Raw genomic sequence first — 14,974 nt, 5'->3', positions numbered from 1 at the left:
TAGGAACTTGTCTTGGTCAAAGCAAGAGGAACCGCTAGCTCAATGAGCGATCAGATTACAGCTCTTAAAATCTATGGCCGGAGGAACAAAATAAGAGAGACTTGCAGACCATGTTGGTCAAAACAAGAGAGACTGTCTAGTTAAAAAAAAAGGCTCATCTGGTTAAGAGGAACTTGTCTTGGTCAAAACAAGAGGAAGCACAGTTCACTGAGGGATCAGATTACAGCTGCCTATTAAAATCAATTGAGGGAGGAACCAAGTAAAACAGTCATGCTGTCCATGCTGCTGCTTTCTTGCAAGTGTTTTATCTCCCCTAGTGCAGGATTCACAGCTACCATTCTCAGCAGGGGGGAACATATCATACGAAAAGCCTGTGCAGCTGCCCATGAGATAAGGGGGCTACCATCACCTCCAAAACGTGGAATTGTGCATTATGAGAAGCTATTGGACTGGAAAGAGCCCATATTGACAACTATGGGTAATTTTTCTTAAAGCGGGGGATACAGAAACCTGCAATAGAACTTTATTGGAAAGGCCAAAATGAAACTTCTTGCATAATGTACAAATGATCCTCAATGTTACATTTGTCATATGTTTAACTCATATGCTAAGAACATGTGTTTCTACATTCAGCAGCCGCAACGTCCTTCCTGTAAACAATAATAAAAGGAAAAGGAAATTACAACTTTGAGGATAATGTTTCTTTAAAATCACCCAAAATGTCATTTTTTTGCCATGGCTCCTAAACCCTTTAGGCCCTGGCATCTGCCCATGTTTGCTTGGTGCTAATATATCAACCCTGCTAATTTTTATTCCGTCTCACAATAGCAGCAGGGTCGTACCACGTATGCACAAATCCTGCAAAAGAAGCAATGAATAGCACCAGTTGGTAAGATTTATTTTTCATTCATCCTGTAAAAAACTGAAATCTCAGCATGAGACCACGTTATCTAAGGAGAAAACACCAATTCTAACATTGTATTTTTGGAAACAACTCAGTAATGTAACTGGTGTTATACTTCCCCCTAGTGGAAAAACAACGGTAATGAAAATAAAGAATTTTTATAATTGTGAATACAATTCCCAGAGGTGAAGCCAAGCATAGGCGGGCGGGAGGACCTTTATGGACGGTCGTGATATACCCACCTTGTTGGATGACCTGCAGTCCCTGGCTATCAGGATAGATTACGTTTCAGGACCGCTCCAAAGAGGTGACCCCCGAAAGAAGATCTGTGCATCTAGCTCCAACCTTCCAAAGGCCGGTCACTCAGAAAGCCTCAGCATCGGCACCTCTCCTAGAGTCTATAGAGTCTATGCAGGTTGACTAGGTTAAGGTTGCTAATAGTGATGAGCGAGTATACTCGTTGCTTGGGTTTTCACGAGCACGCTCGGGTGATCTCTGAGTATTTGTTAGTGCTCGGAGATTTAGTTTTTGTTGACGCAGCTGCATGATTTACAGCTGCTAGCCAGCCTGAGTACATGTGGGGGTTGCCTGGTTGCTAGGGAATCCCCACATGTAATCAAGGTGTCTAACAGTCGCAAATCATGCAGCTGTGGCAAGGAAAACTAAATCTCCGAGCAGTCACAAATACTCGATCACCCGAGCAAGGAGTATACTCGCTCATCACTAGTGGCTAAGCATCGTCAGAAGGTTCTTCATGCAGAAGGAACATGCTTCTATTGTGGCAGTCCATAACATGTAATCTGATCCTGCCTCGAGAAACCCGGGAAACTCCAGAGCCTAGGGTCTGTTCGAGAGACTACCCTGGGCAAGAATCGCTGCTCTCCATTGCTGACTCTGACAGTATCTGTCACCTACGGCAAGATCCGTTTTATTGAGTAGGCCTACCTGGACTCCGGTTCTGCAGGGAATCTCATCCAACAGACCGTTGTGGAGCGGTATAAAATCCAGATCCAACGTCTACAGGATCCATTGGTGGTTTCATCGGTGCACGGAAAGCCTCTTTCCGAGACCATCCTTTTTGTTACCGAGCCCGTAGAACTTCTGGTAGGAGTGCTACACTCAGAGAAGATTCCTCTGTACGTGCCATCAGGGCTGTCTGACCCTTGGCTTCTAGGTCTGCAATGGCTGCAGAGACACAAGCCTGTCTTGGACTGGAACCCTGAGAAGTTCTCCGTTGGGAACAGCGATGCCGTGAAAATTGCCTTGTTCCCATTCTTCCTGCTTGACCCCCGGCTTCTCCATCTAACTTACCTGGCTTGCCTGCGCCGTATTGGACATACGCCGGTGTCTTTGACAAGATGGAAGCTGAGACACTACCACCTCATAGGCCGTATGACTGCCCTTATCGATCTTCTTCCAGGCGCATCACCGCCACGAGGTCGAATCTATCCTCTGTCGCAGGCTGAGACCCGAGATCCAGAAATCTTCCTCCCTGGCTGGACCAGGATTCTTCTTTGTAAAAAAGAAGGATGGTTCACTTTGCCGCTGTCTCGACTATAGGGGACCCAAGAAAATAACGACAATATTAAGTATCCGCATCTCACCTTATATCTCATCTCCAAGCTGTTTAATCACCTTAAGGGTTCCAGAGTCTTCACAAAACTCGACGTTCGTGCAAGGCACACTACCTTATCCGAATTCACCAGGAAGATGAATGGAAAATAATACCCGTGATGGCCACTACGAGTATCGTGTTATGCCATTTGGATTCTGTAACGCTCCTGGAGTCTTTCAAGAACTGGTGAATGTCATCTTCTTGGATATCCTCTACACGTATGCAGTAGTGTGCTTGGAAGATATCTTGGTGTTCCCCCCCTTTCTGCCTTCACACAGAAGAGATGTTCGCCGTGTTCTGCAAAGATTAAGGAACAACCATCTGTATGCCAAATACAAAAAGTGCGTCTCTGAGCAGACTTGTCCTTCGTTTCTTGGATACGTTATCTCTGAGACCGGCCTGAAAATGGATCCCGAGAAAGTGTTCTCCATCCTGAAGTGGCCCCGTCCACACGGTCTGAAAGCTATCCAGCAGTTTATCAGATTTGCAAATTACTACAGCCAGGTCATACCCCATTTCTTCTCCCGGAGAGCAGTCTATTTCTGCCCTAACCTGCAACTGGGCCAATCCTAAGATATGGACTCTAGAGGCAGAAAATGCCTTTGTATCATTAAAACAGGCCTTCTCCTTAGGTCTTGTGCTGCACCATCCGGACAATAATAAGCAGTTCTTTCTGGAGGTAGATGCTTCTTCCTCAGGGGCTGAAGCCATTCTTACTCAGAAGTCCTCATCCGGCCAAATGGTGTCCTGCACCTTCTTTTCCAAGATCTTCTCAGTTCCAGAACGCAATTATTCAACAGGTGATCGAGAACTTCTAGCGATAAAACTGGTGCCGGAAGAGTCGTAATTCTTACTGGAAGGGGCTACTGTATGCATCCAGTGGTTATGTACACTGACCACAAGAATCTCTCCTATCTACAGTCTGCACAATGGCTTAATCCTCGACAAGCCAGGTGGTCTCTGTTCTTCTCCAGTTTCTTTCTGCTCGGCTGATAAGAACTTGAAGGCAGATGCACTCTCCAGATTACTTCTGTCTTTCGACCAGGAGGAAGAGCCTCAACACATTATTGAGCCCTCCAAAATAATTATAGTCGCTCAATTGGATTTGTCTCGTCTTCCCTCTGGAAAGACTTAGGGTACCGTCACACAGTGCCATTTTCATCGCTACGACGGTACGATTCGTGACGTTCTAGCGATATCGTTACGATACCGTTGTGTCTGACACGCAGCAGCGATCAGGGACCCTGCTGAGAATCGTACGTCGTAGCAGATCGTTTGGAACTTTCTTTCGTCGCTTGATCACCCGCTGACATCGCTGGATCGTTGTGTGTGACACCGATCCAGCGATGTGTTCGCTTGTAACCAGGGTAAACATCGGGTAACTAAGCACAGGGCCGCGCTTAGTAACCCGATGTTTACCCTGGTTACCAGCGTAAACGTAAAAAAACCAAACAGTACATACTCACATTCCGGTGTCTGTCCTCCGGCGTCTCAGCTTCTCTGCACTGTGAGCGCCTGCCGGCCGGAAAGCAAGCACAGCGGTGACGTCACCGCTCTGCTTTCCGGCTATGGTGCTTACACAGTGCAGAGAAGCAGAACGCCGGGGGACAGACACCGGAATGTAAGTATGTACTGTTTGTTTTTTTTACGTTTACGCTGGTAACCAGGGTAAACATCGGGTTACTAAGCGCGGCCCTGCGCTTAGTAACCCGATGTTTACCCTGGTTACCCGGGGACTTCGGCATCGCTCCAGCGCCGTGATTGCAAAGTGTGACCGCAGTCTACGACGCTGGAGCGATAATCATACGACGCTGCGACGTCACGGATCGTGCCGTCGTAGCGATGAAAATGGCACTGTGTGACGGTACCCTTATGTTGCTGATCAAGATAGGAAATGGGTCCTTCTCTGGTGTCACTCGTATTAGTTGGCTAGCCATGCCGGACAGAAGATGGCTGATGGCTGTGTATGCGATATGGTGATGGGAACTGTTAATGTGTGATTGGTGAGGACGTGGTACAGAAGTATTTTTCCAAGAGTGGGCGGTGGGACTGTGAAAGGTTTGCGGGATGAAGGCGGAGCTGGGTGGAGGCGGAGTGGGGGTGATGCCTGGGCAGAGTCTCAAGAGGGACTGAACATTTTGCCAGTATAGGGCCCTGAAATTCCTGGTGGCAGCCCTGTGATGTGACTCTTGCTGTGTCATATGAGCAGGGGGAGATATTAATGTGATATTAATGTTTGGAGACTGAGCTGCTGAATCTCTGGATATAACTGATTGTACAATTCCCTCCTTAATCCAAGGTATAAATAGCGGAGGTGCCATCACCCTGCATGAGATCTCTTCTCACCTCTCCGCTTGTCATCCTGTTCTCTGTACGGCTCTTCTCTAGATAAATTGGTCTTTTTTAACTCTCTCTGTTTTTCTGCAGGAGTTCGATGACCTGACTGCGAGGGGATGACAACTTACATAAATGTCTCCTAGTAACAAGTATAAAAGTATGTTCTAGTCTAGATGGATCTACCTTTCAGAATATGAAAACTTTGTTCCACCTTTATGTTGTGTGGACAGCGAAGAGACTCCCACCATGAGCACATTTTACACTCAGAACATTAGTTGTACCTAATTTATAATGTACCATATATACAATCATTCTGCATGAGAAACTGATTGACCATAAAATACATTACATTAATTATCTGTCCTGATCCTGAGTTACATCATGTATTATACTCCAGAGCTGCACTTACTATTCTGCTGGTGCAGTCACTGTGTACATACATTACATTACTGATCCTGAGTTACATCCTGTATTATACCCCAGAGCTGCACTCACTATTCTGCTGGTGCAGTCACTGTGTACATACATTACATTACTGATCCTGAGTTACATCCTGTATTATACTCCAGAGCTGCACTTGCTATTCTGCTGGTGCAGTCACTGTGTACATACATTACTGATCCTGAGTTACATTCTGTATTATACTCCAGAGCTGCACTCACTATTCTGCTGGTGCAGTCACTGTGTACATACATTACATTACTGATCCTGAGTTACATCCTGCATTATACTCCAGAGCTGCACTCACTATTCTGCTGGTGCAGTCACTGTGTACATATATTACATTACTGATCCCGAGTTACATCCTGTATTATACTCCAGAGCTGCACTCACTATTCTGCTGGTGCAGTCACTGTGTACATACATTACTGATCCTGAGTTACATCCTGTATTATACCCGAGAGCTGCACTCACTATTCTGCTGGTGCAGTCACTGTGTACATACATTACTGATCCTGAGTTACATCCTGTATTATACTCCAGAGCTGCACTCACTATTCTGCTGGTGCAGTCACTGTGTACATACATTACTGATCCTGAGTTACATCCTGTATTATACCCGAGAGCTGCACTCACTATTCTGCTGGTGCAGTCACTGTGTACATACATTACTGATCCTGAGTTACATCCTGCATTATACTCCAGAGCTGCACTCACTATTCTGCTGGTGCAGTCACTGTGTACATACATTACATTACTGATCCTGAGTTACATCCTGCATTATACTCCAGAGCTGCACTCACTATTCTGCTGGTGCAGTCACTGTGTACATACATTACATTACTGATCCGGAGTTACATCCTGCATTATACTCCAGAGCTGCACTCACTATTCTGCTGGTGCAGTCACTGTGTACATACATTACATTACTGATCCTGAGTTACATCCTGTATTATACTCCAGAGCTGCACTCACTATTCTGCTGGTGCAGTCACTGTGTACATACATTACATTACTGATCCTGAGTTACATCCTGTATTATACCCGAGAGCTGCACTCACTATTCTGCTGGTGCAGTCACTGTGTACATACATTACATTACTGACATCCTGCATTATACTCCAGAGCTGCAGTCACTATTCTGCTGGTGCAGTCACTGTGTACATATATTACATTACTGATCCTGAGTTACATCCTGTATTATACACCAGAGCAGCTCTCACTATTCTGGTGGTGCAGTCACTGTGTACATACATTACTGTTGTGAACTCTGTGTTCAGGCTCCCTCTTGTGGTCACTGGTGGTATGGTGTGACTTTTGCTTTGGGCTCCCCCTGGTGTCTTTGCCTGTTATCCTGCTGGTCTCTGGCTATCAGCTGGTTCGTTATCCTCTGGGAGGTTCCTATATAGCTCTGTTTTACTTCCACTTGTTGCCGGCTGTCGATGTAATCAGTGCTACTCAGATTCCTTCTGACTACCTTGCTCCCAGTCCATCCAGGATAAGCTAAGTTTTGTTTGCTCATTTTTTGATCAGCAGTGTTTATCATGTTTTCTATTCCAGCTTGCTAAAATGTAATTCCCTCGCTTGCTGGTTGCTCTAGTGGGCTGAGTATCTCCCCACACACCGTTAGTTGGTGTGTGGGTTCTTGAAATCTCAGGATGGATATTTTGTAAGGGTTTTTTATTGATCGCATAGACCCCTGCTCTATTTTCTGCTTTCTAGTACTAGTGGGCCTCTGTTGCTGAATCTGATTTCATCCCTATGTATGTGCCTTCTTCTTACTTCACCGTTAATATTTGTTGGGGGCTTCTATATCTTTGGGGATTATTTCTCTGGAGGCAAGCGAGGTCTTTCTTTCTCTTTAGGGGTAGCTAGTTCCTCAGGCTGGCTCGAGACGTCTAGGAATTTTTTAGGCACGTTCACCGGCTACCTCTAGTTGTTTTGGATAGGTTCAGATTTGCGATCAGTCCAGTTACCATCTCCCTAGAGCTCGTCCTTAGTTTAATCACTTGCTGATCTATTTGTGATCCTCAGCCACTAGGGATCATAACAGTACAGCCGGCCCGCAAAGTGTTAATTGCATGGCAGAAGCAGGAGAAAAGAAGCCTTGAGAATTTTTTTTTTTTTTTCTTCTTGTTGCCGTGTGTCTAGCTGCTGTGCTAGCTTCTCTCCTCCTCTTAATCTTGGTGTGGCTCTGAGTTCAGCTGCTGACATGGATGTCCAGAGCTTGGCTTCCAGTCTGGATCATCTTGCTGCTAGAGTTCAGAGTATTCAGGATTTTGTTGTTCACAGTCCTATGTCTGAGCCTAGGATACCTATTCCGGAGTTGTTTTCTGGAGATAGATCTAGGTTCCTAAATTTTAAGAACAATTGTAAGTTGTTTCTTTCTTTGAAACCTCGTTCCTCTGGTGATGCCGTTCAGCAAGTTAGGATTATTATTTCCTTTTTGCGTGGTGACCCTCAAGATTGGGCCTTCGCATTGGCGCCAGGGGATCCTGCATTGCTCAGTGTGGATGTGTTTTTTTGTGGCCCTTGGATTGCTCTATGAGGAACCTAATCTTGAGAACCAGGCTGAAAAAGCATTATTGGCCCTCTCGCAGGGGCAAGATGAAGCAGAGGTGTACTGCCAGAAATTTCGAAAATGGTCGGTGCTTACTCAGTGGAATGAGTGTGCCCTGGCTGCAAATTTCAGAGAAGGTCTTTCTGAAGCCATTAAGAATGTCATGGTGGGGTTCCCTACGCCTGCAGGTCTGAATGAGTCAATGACTCTGGCCATTCAGATTGATCGGCGGTTGCGGGAGCGCAAACCTGTGCACCATTTGGCGGTGTCTTCTGAACAGACACCTGAATCTATGCAATGTGACAGAATTCTGACCAGAAGTGAATGGCAAAATTATAGACGGCAAAATGGGTTGTGCTTTTACTGTGGTGACTCAGCTCATGTTATCTCAGCATGCTCTAAACGCAAAAAAAAGGTTGATAAATCTGTCACCATTGGTACTTTACAGCCTAAGTTCATTTTGTCTGTTACCCTGATTTGTTCCCTGTCATCTTACCCGGTTAATGCCTTTGTAGATTCAGGTGCTGCCCTGAGTCTGAAGGATTGGTCATTTGCCAGGCGCTGTGGTTTTGATTTGGAGCCTTTAAAATTCCCTATTCCACTAAGGGGAATTGACTCTACGCCATTGGCTACGAATAGACCTCAGTACTGGACACAAGTGACCATGTGCATGACTCCTGTTCATCAGGAGGTGATTCGCTTTCTTGTATTGCATAATTTGCATGATGTTGTCGTGTTGGGTCTACCATGGTTGCAGACTCATAATCCAGTCCTGGATTGGAAAGCTATGTCTGTGTCAAGTTGGGGTTGTCAGGGAATTCATGGTGACGCTCCTGTGGTGTCAATTGCTTCGTCCACTTCTTCTGAAGTCCCTACGTTTTTGTCAGACTACCAGGATGTATTTGAGGAGCCCAAACTCAATTCTCTACCTCCTCATAGGGACTGTGATTGTGCTATAAATTTGATTCCTGGTAGTAAGTTTCCTAAGGGACGACTTTTCAATTTATCTGTGCTGGAGCATGCTGCCATGCGGAGTTATATAAAGGAGTCTTTGGAGAAGGGACATATTCGCCCGTCCTCTTCCCCTCTTGGTGCGGGATTCTTTTTTGTGGCTAAGAAGGATGGTTCCCTGAGACCTTGTATTGATTATCGCCTTTTGAATAAAATCACGGTCAAATTTCAGTATCCTTTGCCATTGTTAACTGATTTGTTTGCTCGCATTAGGGGGTCTAGTTGGTTCACCAAGACAGATCTTCGTGGTGCGTATAACCTTGTGCGTATAAAACAGGGTGATGAATGGAAAACTGCATTTAATACGCCTGAAGGCCATTTTGAGTACCTGGTGATGCCTTTTGGACTTTCTAATGCTCCTTCAGTCTTTCAGTCCTTTATGCACGACATCTTCCGTGAATATCTGGATAAGTTTATGATTGTGTATCTGGATGATATTCTGTTTTTTTCGGATGATTGGGAGTCTCATGTTAAGCAGGTCAGGATGGTCTTTCAGGTCCTGCGTGACAATGCTTTATTTGTGAAGGGCTCAAAATGTATTTTTGGAGTCCAGAAGATTTCTTTTTTGGGTTTCATTTTTTCTCCTTCTACTATTGAGATGGACCCAGTCAAGGTTCAGGCTATTCATGACTGGACGCAGCCTACATCGGTTAAGAGTCTTCAGAAGTTCTTGGGTTTTGCTAATTTTTACCGTCGCTTCATAGCTAATTTTTCTGGTGTTGTTAGGCCTTTGACAGATTTGACCAAGAAAGGTTCTGATGTGACTAATTGGTCCTCTGCGGCTGTGGAGGCCTTTCGGGAGCTGAAGCACCGGTTTTCTTCGGCTCCGGTCTTATGTCAGCCAGATGTCTCACTTCCCTTCCAGGTGGAGGTTGATGCTTCCGAGATTGGAGCGGGGGCTGTTTTGTCGCAGAGAAGCTCCGATGACTCTGTGATGAAGCCATGTGCTTTCTTTTCAAGAAAGTTTTCGCCTGCCGAGCGGAATTATGATGTCGGTAATCGGGAGTTGTTGGCTATGAAGTGGGCATTTGAGGAGTGGCGACATTGGCTCGAGGGAGCTAAGCATCGTGTGGTGGTCTTGACTGACCACAAGAATTTCATTTATCTCGAGTCGGCCAAGCGGCTGAATCCCAGACAGGCTCGTTGGTCGTTTTTCTCTCGTTTTGATTTCGTGGTTTCGTACCTGCCTGGTTCGAAGAATGTCAAGGCTGATGCTCTTTCTAGGAGTTTTGTGCCTGACTCTCCTGGAGATTCAGAGCCGGCTGGTATTCTTAGAGAAGGGGTGATTTTGTCTGCCATCTCCCCAGATTTGCGACATGTGCTGCAACAGTTTCAGGCGGATAGACCTGATCGCTGTCCACCGGAGAGACTGTTTGTCCTGGATAGATGGACCAACAGAGTCATCTCCGAGGTTCATTCTTCGGTGTTGGCGGGCCATCCTGGAATATTTGGTACCAGAGACTTGGTGGCCAGGTCTTTTTGGTGGCCTTCCTTGTCGCGGGATGTGCGTTCCTTTGTGCAGTCTTGTGGAATTTGTGCTCGGGCTAAGCCTTGCTGTTCTCGAGCCAGTGGTTTGCTGTTACCTTTGCCTGTCCCGAAGAGGCCTTGGACGCACATTTCCATGGATTTTATTTCAGATCTCCCTGTCTCTCAGAGAATGTCTGTCATCTGGGTGGTGTGTGATCATTTTTCTAAGATGGTCCATTTGGTGCCCTTGCCTAAGTTGCCTTCCTCCTCCGAGTTGGTTCCACTGTTTTTTAAAAATGTGGTTCGTTTGCACGGGATTCCTGAGAACATTGTTTCTGACAGAGGATCCCAGTTTGTGTCTAGATTTTGGCAGACCGTTTGTGCTAAATTGGGCATTGAATTGTCTTTTTCGTCGGCCTTCCATCCTCAGACGAATGGCCAAACCTAGCGAACTAATCAGACCTTGGAGACTTATTTAAGATTTTTTGTTTCTGCTGATCAGGATGACTGGGTTACTTTTTTGCCGTTGGCCGAGTTTGCCCTTAATAATCGGGCTAGTTCTGCTACTTTGGTTTCTCCTTTCTTTTGTAATTCGGGGTTTCATCCTCGTTTTTCCTCGGGTCAGGTGGAGCCTTCTGACTGTCCTGGAGTGGATGTTGTGGTGGATAGGTTGTATCAGATTTGGAATCATGTGGTGGACAATTTGAAGCTGTCTCAAGAGAAGGCTCAGCTCTTTGCCAATCGCCGTCGCTGTGTGGGTCCCCGACTTTGCGTTGGGGACTTGGTGTGGTTGTCTTCTCGCTTCGTTCCTCTGAAGGTCTCCTCTCCTAAGTTCAAGCCTCGGTTAATCGGTCCTTATAAGATTCTGGAAGTCCTTGGCCCTGTGTCATTTCGTCTGGACGTCCCAGCATCATTTGCTATTCATAATGTGTTCCATCGCTCGTTGTTGCGGAGGTATGTGGTGCCTGTGGTTCCTCCGGTTGAGCCTCCTGCCCCGGTGCTGGTTGAGGGAGAATTGGAATACGTGGTGGAGAAGATCTTGGATTCTCGTATTTCTAGACGGAGGCTCCAGTATTTGGTTAAATGGAAGGGCTATGGTCAGGAGGATAATTCTTGGGTTGTCGCCTCTGATGTTCATGCAGCCGATTTGGTTCGTGCCTTCCATGTGGCTCATCCTGATCGCCCTGGTGGTTTTCATGAGGGTTTGGTGACCCCTCCTCAAGGGGGGGGTACTGTTGTGAACTCTGTGTTCAGGCTCCCTCTTGTGGTCACTGGTGGTATGGTGTGACTTTTGCTTTGGGCTCCCCCTGGTGGCTTTGCCTGTTATCCTGCTGGTCTCTGGCTATCAGCTGGTTCGTTATCCTCTGGGAGGTTCCTATATAGCTCTGTTTTACTTCCACTTGTTGCCGGCTGTCGATGTAATCAGTGCTACTCAGATTCCTTCTGACTACCTTGCTCCCAGTCCATCCAGGATAAGCTAAGTTTTGTTCGCTCATTTTTTGATCAGCAGTGTTTATCATGTTTTCTGTTCCAGCTTGCTAAAATGTAATTCCCTCGCTTGCTGGTTGCTCTAGTGGGCTGAGTATCTCCCCACACACTGTTAGTTGGTGTGTTGGTTCTTGAAATCTCAGGATGGATATTTTGTAAGGGTTTTTTATTGATCGCATAGACCCTTGCTCTATTTTCTGCTTTCTAGTACTAGTGGGCCTCTTTTGCTGAATCTGATTTCATCCCTATGTATGTGCCTTCTTCTTACTTCACCGTTAATATTTGTTGGGGGCTTCTATATCTTTGGGGATTATTTCTCTGGAGGCAAGCGAGGTCTTTCTTTCTCTTTAGGGGTAGCTAGTTCCTCAGGCTGGCTCGAGACGTCTAGGAATTTTTTAGGCACGTTCACCGGCTAACTCTAGTTGTTTTGGATAGGTTCAGATTTGCGATCAGTCCAGTTACCATCTCCCTAGAGCTCGTCCTTAGTTTAATCACTTGCTGATCTATTTGTGATCCTCAGCCACTAGGGATCATAACACATTACATCCTGAGTTACATCCTGCATTATACCCCAGAGCTGCACTCACCATTCTCCTGGTGCAGTCATTGTGTGCATACATTGCATTACTGATCCTGAGTTACATTCTGCATTATACCCCAGAGCTGCACTCACTATTCTGCTGGTGCATTTACTGTGTACATACATTACATTACTGATCCTGAGTTACATCCTGTATTATACCCCAGAGCTGCACTCACTATTCTGCTGGTGCAATCACCGTGTGCATACATTACATTACTGATCCTTAGTTATATTCTGCATTATACCCCAGAGCTGCACTCACTATTCTGCTGGTGCAGACACTGTGTACACACATTACATTACTGATCCTGAGTTACATCCTGTATTATACCCCAGAGCTGCACTCACTATTCTGCTGGTGCAGTCACTGTGTGCATACATTACATTACTGATCCTGAGTTACATTCTGCATTATACCCCAGAGCTGCACTCACTATTCTGCTGGTGCAGTCACTGTGTACATACATTACATTAGTGATCCTGAGTTACATCCTGTATTATACCCCAGAGCTGCACTCACTATTCTGCTGGTGCAGTCACTGTGTGCATACATTACATTACTGATCCTGAGTTACATTCTGCATTATACCCCAGAGCTGCACTCGCTATTCTGCTGGTGCAGTCACTGTGTGCATACATTACATTACTGATCCTGAGTTCCATTCTGCATTATACCCCAGAGCTGCACTCACTATTCTGCTGGTGCAGTCACTGTGTACACACATTACATTACTGATCCTGAGTTACATCCCGTATTATACTCCAGAGCTGCACTCACTATTCTGCTGGTGCAGTCACTGTGTACATACATTACATTACTGATCCTGAGTTACATCCTGCATTATACTCCAGAGCTGCACTCACTATTCTGCTGGTGCAGTCACTGTGTACATATATTACATTACTGATCCCGAGTTACATCCTGTATTATACTCCAGAGCTGCACTCACTATTCTGCTGGTGCAGTCACTGTGTACACACATTACATTACTGATCCCAAGTTACATCCTGTATTATACTCCAGAGCTGCACTCACTATTCTGCTGGTGCAGTCACTGTGTACACACATTACTAATCCTGTTACATCCTGTATTATACCCCAGAGCTGCACTCACTATTCTGCTGGTACAGTCACTGTGTACGTACATTACATTAATGATCCTGAGTTACATCCTGTATTATACACCAGAGCTGCTCTCACTATTCTGCTGGTGCAGTCACTGTGTGCATACATTACGTTACTGATCCTGAGTTACATTCTGCATTATACCCCAGAGCTGCACTCACTATTCTGCTGGTGCAGTCACTGTGTACATACATTACATTACTGATCCTGAGTTACATTCTGCATTATACCCCAGAGGTGCACTCACTATTCTGCTGGTGCAGTCACTGTGTACATACATTACATTAATGATCCTGAGTTACGTCCTGCATTATACTCCAGAGCTGCACTCACTATTCTGCTGGTGCAGTTACTGTGTACATATATTACATTACTGATCCTGAGTTACATCCTGCATTATACCCCAAAGATGCACTCACTATTCTGCTGGTACAGTCACTGTGTACATACATTACATTAATGATCCTGAGTTACATCCTGTATTATACACCAGAGCAGCTCTCACTATTCTGCTGGTGCAGTCACTGTGTACATCCATTACATCCTGAGTTACATCTTGCATTATACCCCAGAGCTGCACTCACCATTCTGCTGGTGCAGTCACTGTGTGCATACATTACTGATCCTGAGTTACATTCTGCATTATACCCCAGAGCTGCACTCACTATTCTGCTGGTGCAGTTACTGTGTACATACATTACTGATCCTGAGTTACATCCTGTATTATACCCCAGAGCTGCACTCACTATTCTGCTGGTGCAGTTGCTGTGTACATACATTACATTACTGATCCTGAGTTACATTCTGCATTATACCCCAGAGCTGCACTCACTATTCTGCTGGTGCAGTCACTGTGTGCATACATTACATTACTGATCCTGAGTTACATTCTGCATTATACCCCAGAGCTGCACTCACTATTCTGCTGGTGCAGTCACTGTGTACACACATTACATTACTGATCCTGAGTTACATCCTGTATTATACTCCAGAGCTGCTCTCACTATTCTGCTGGTGCAGTCACTGTGTACATACATTACATTACTGATCCTGAGTTACATCCTGTATTATACCCCAGAGCTGCACTCACTATTCTGCTGGTGCAGTCACTGTGTGCATACATTACATTACTGATCCTGAGTTACATCCTGCATTATACGTCAGAGCTGCACTCACTATTCAGCTGGTGCAGTCACTGTGCACACACATTACATTACTGATCCTGAGTTACATCCTGTATTATACTCCAGAGCTGCACTCACTATTCTGCTGGTGCAGTCACTGTGCACATACATTACATTAATGATCCTGAGTTACATCCTGTATTATACCCCAGAGCTGCACTCACTATTCTGCTGGTGCAGTCACTGTGTACATACATTACATTAATGATCCTGAGTTACATCCTGTATTATACCCCAGAGCTGCACTCACTATTCTGC

The 14,974-nt window shown here is 45.6% G+C and overlaps 1 long non-coding RNA gene across 2 annotated transcripts in view; it reads right to left on the bottom strand.

Moving 5' to 3' along the window:
* The window catches only part of LOC143806467 (uncharacterized), a 100,645-nt gene that overhangs the window by 7,730 nt on the left and 77,941 nt on the right, over positions 1-14,974 (bottom strand). Inside the window, exon 1 of one of the 2 annotated variants that reach the window (XR_013221467.1) lies at positions 4,866-4,952. The exons of the other annotated variant lie outside the window; for it this stretch is intronic. This is a non-coding gene — a long non-coding RNA (uncharacterized LOC143806467). Of the gene's footprint in view, positions 1-4,865; positions 4,953-14,974 lie in introns of those variants that run through there. 2 annotated transcript variants of the gene reach the window in all.

This window comes from Ranitomeya variabilis, chromosome 2, assembly GCF_051348905.1.
Source record: "Ranitomeya variabilis isolate aRanVar5 chromosome 2, aRanVar5.hap1, whole genome shotgun sequence".
Taxonomy (NCBI): domain Eukaryota; kingdom Metazoa; phylum Chordata; class Amphibia; order Anura; family Dendrobatidae; genus Ranitomeya; species Ranitomeya variabilis.
This window is presented reverse-complemented; position numbering and strand designations above follow the sequence as displayed.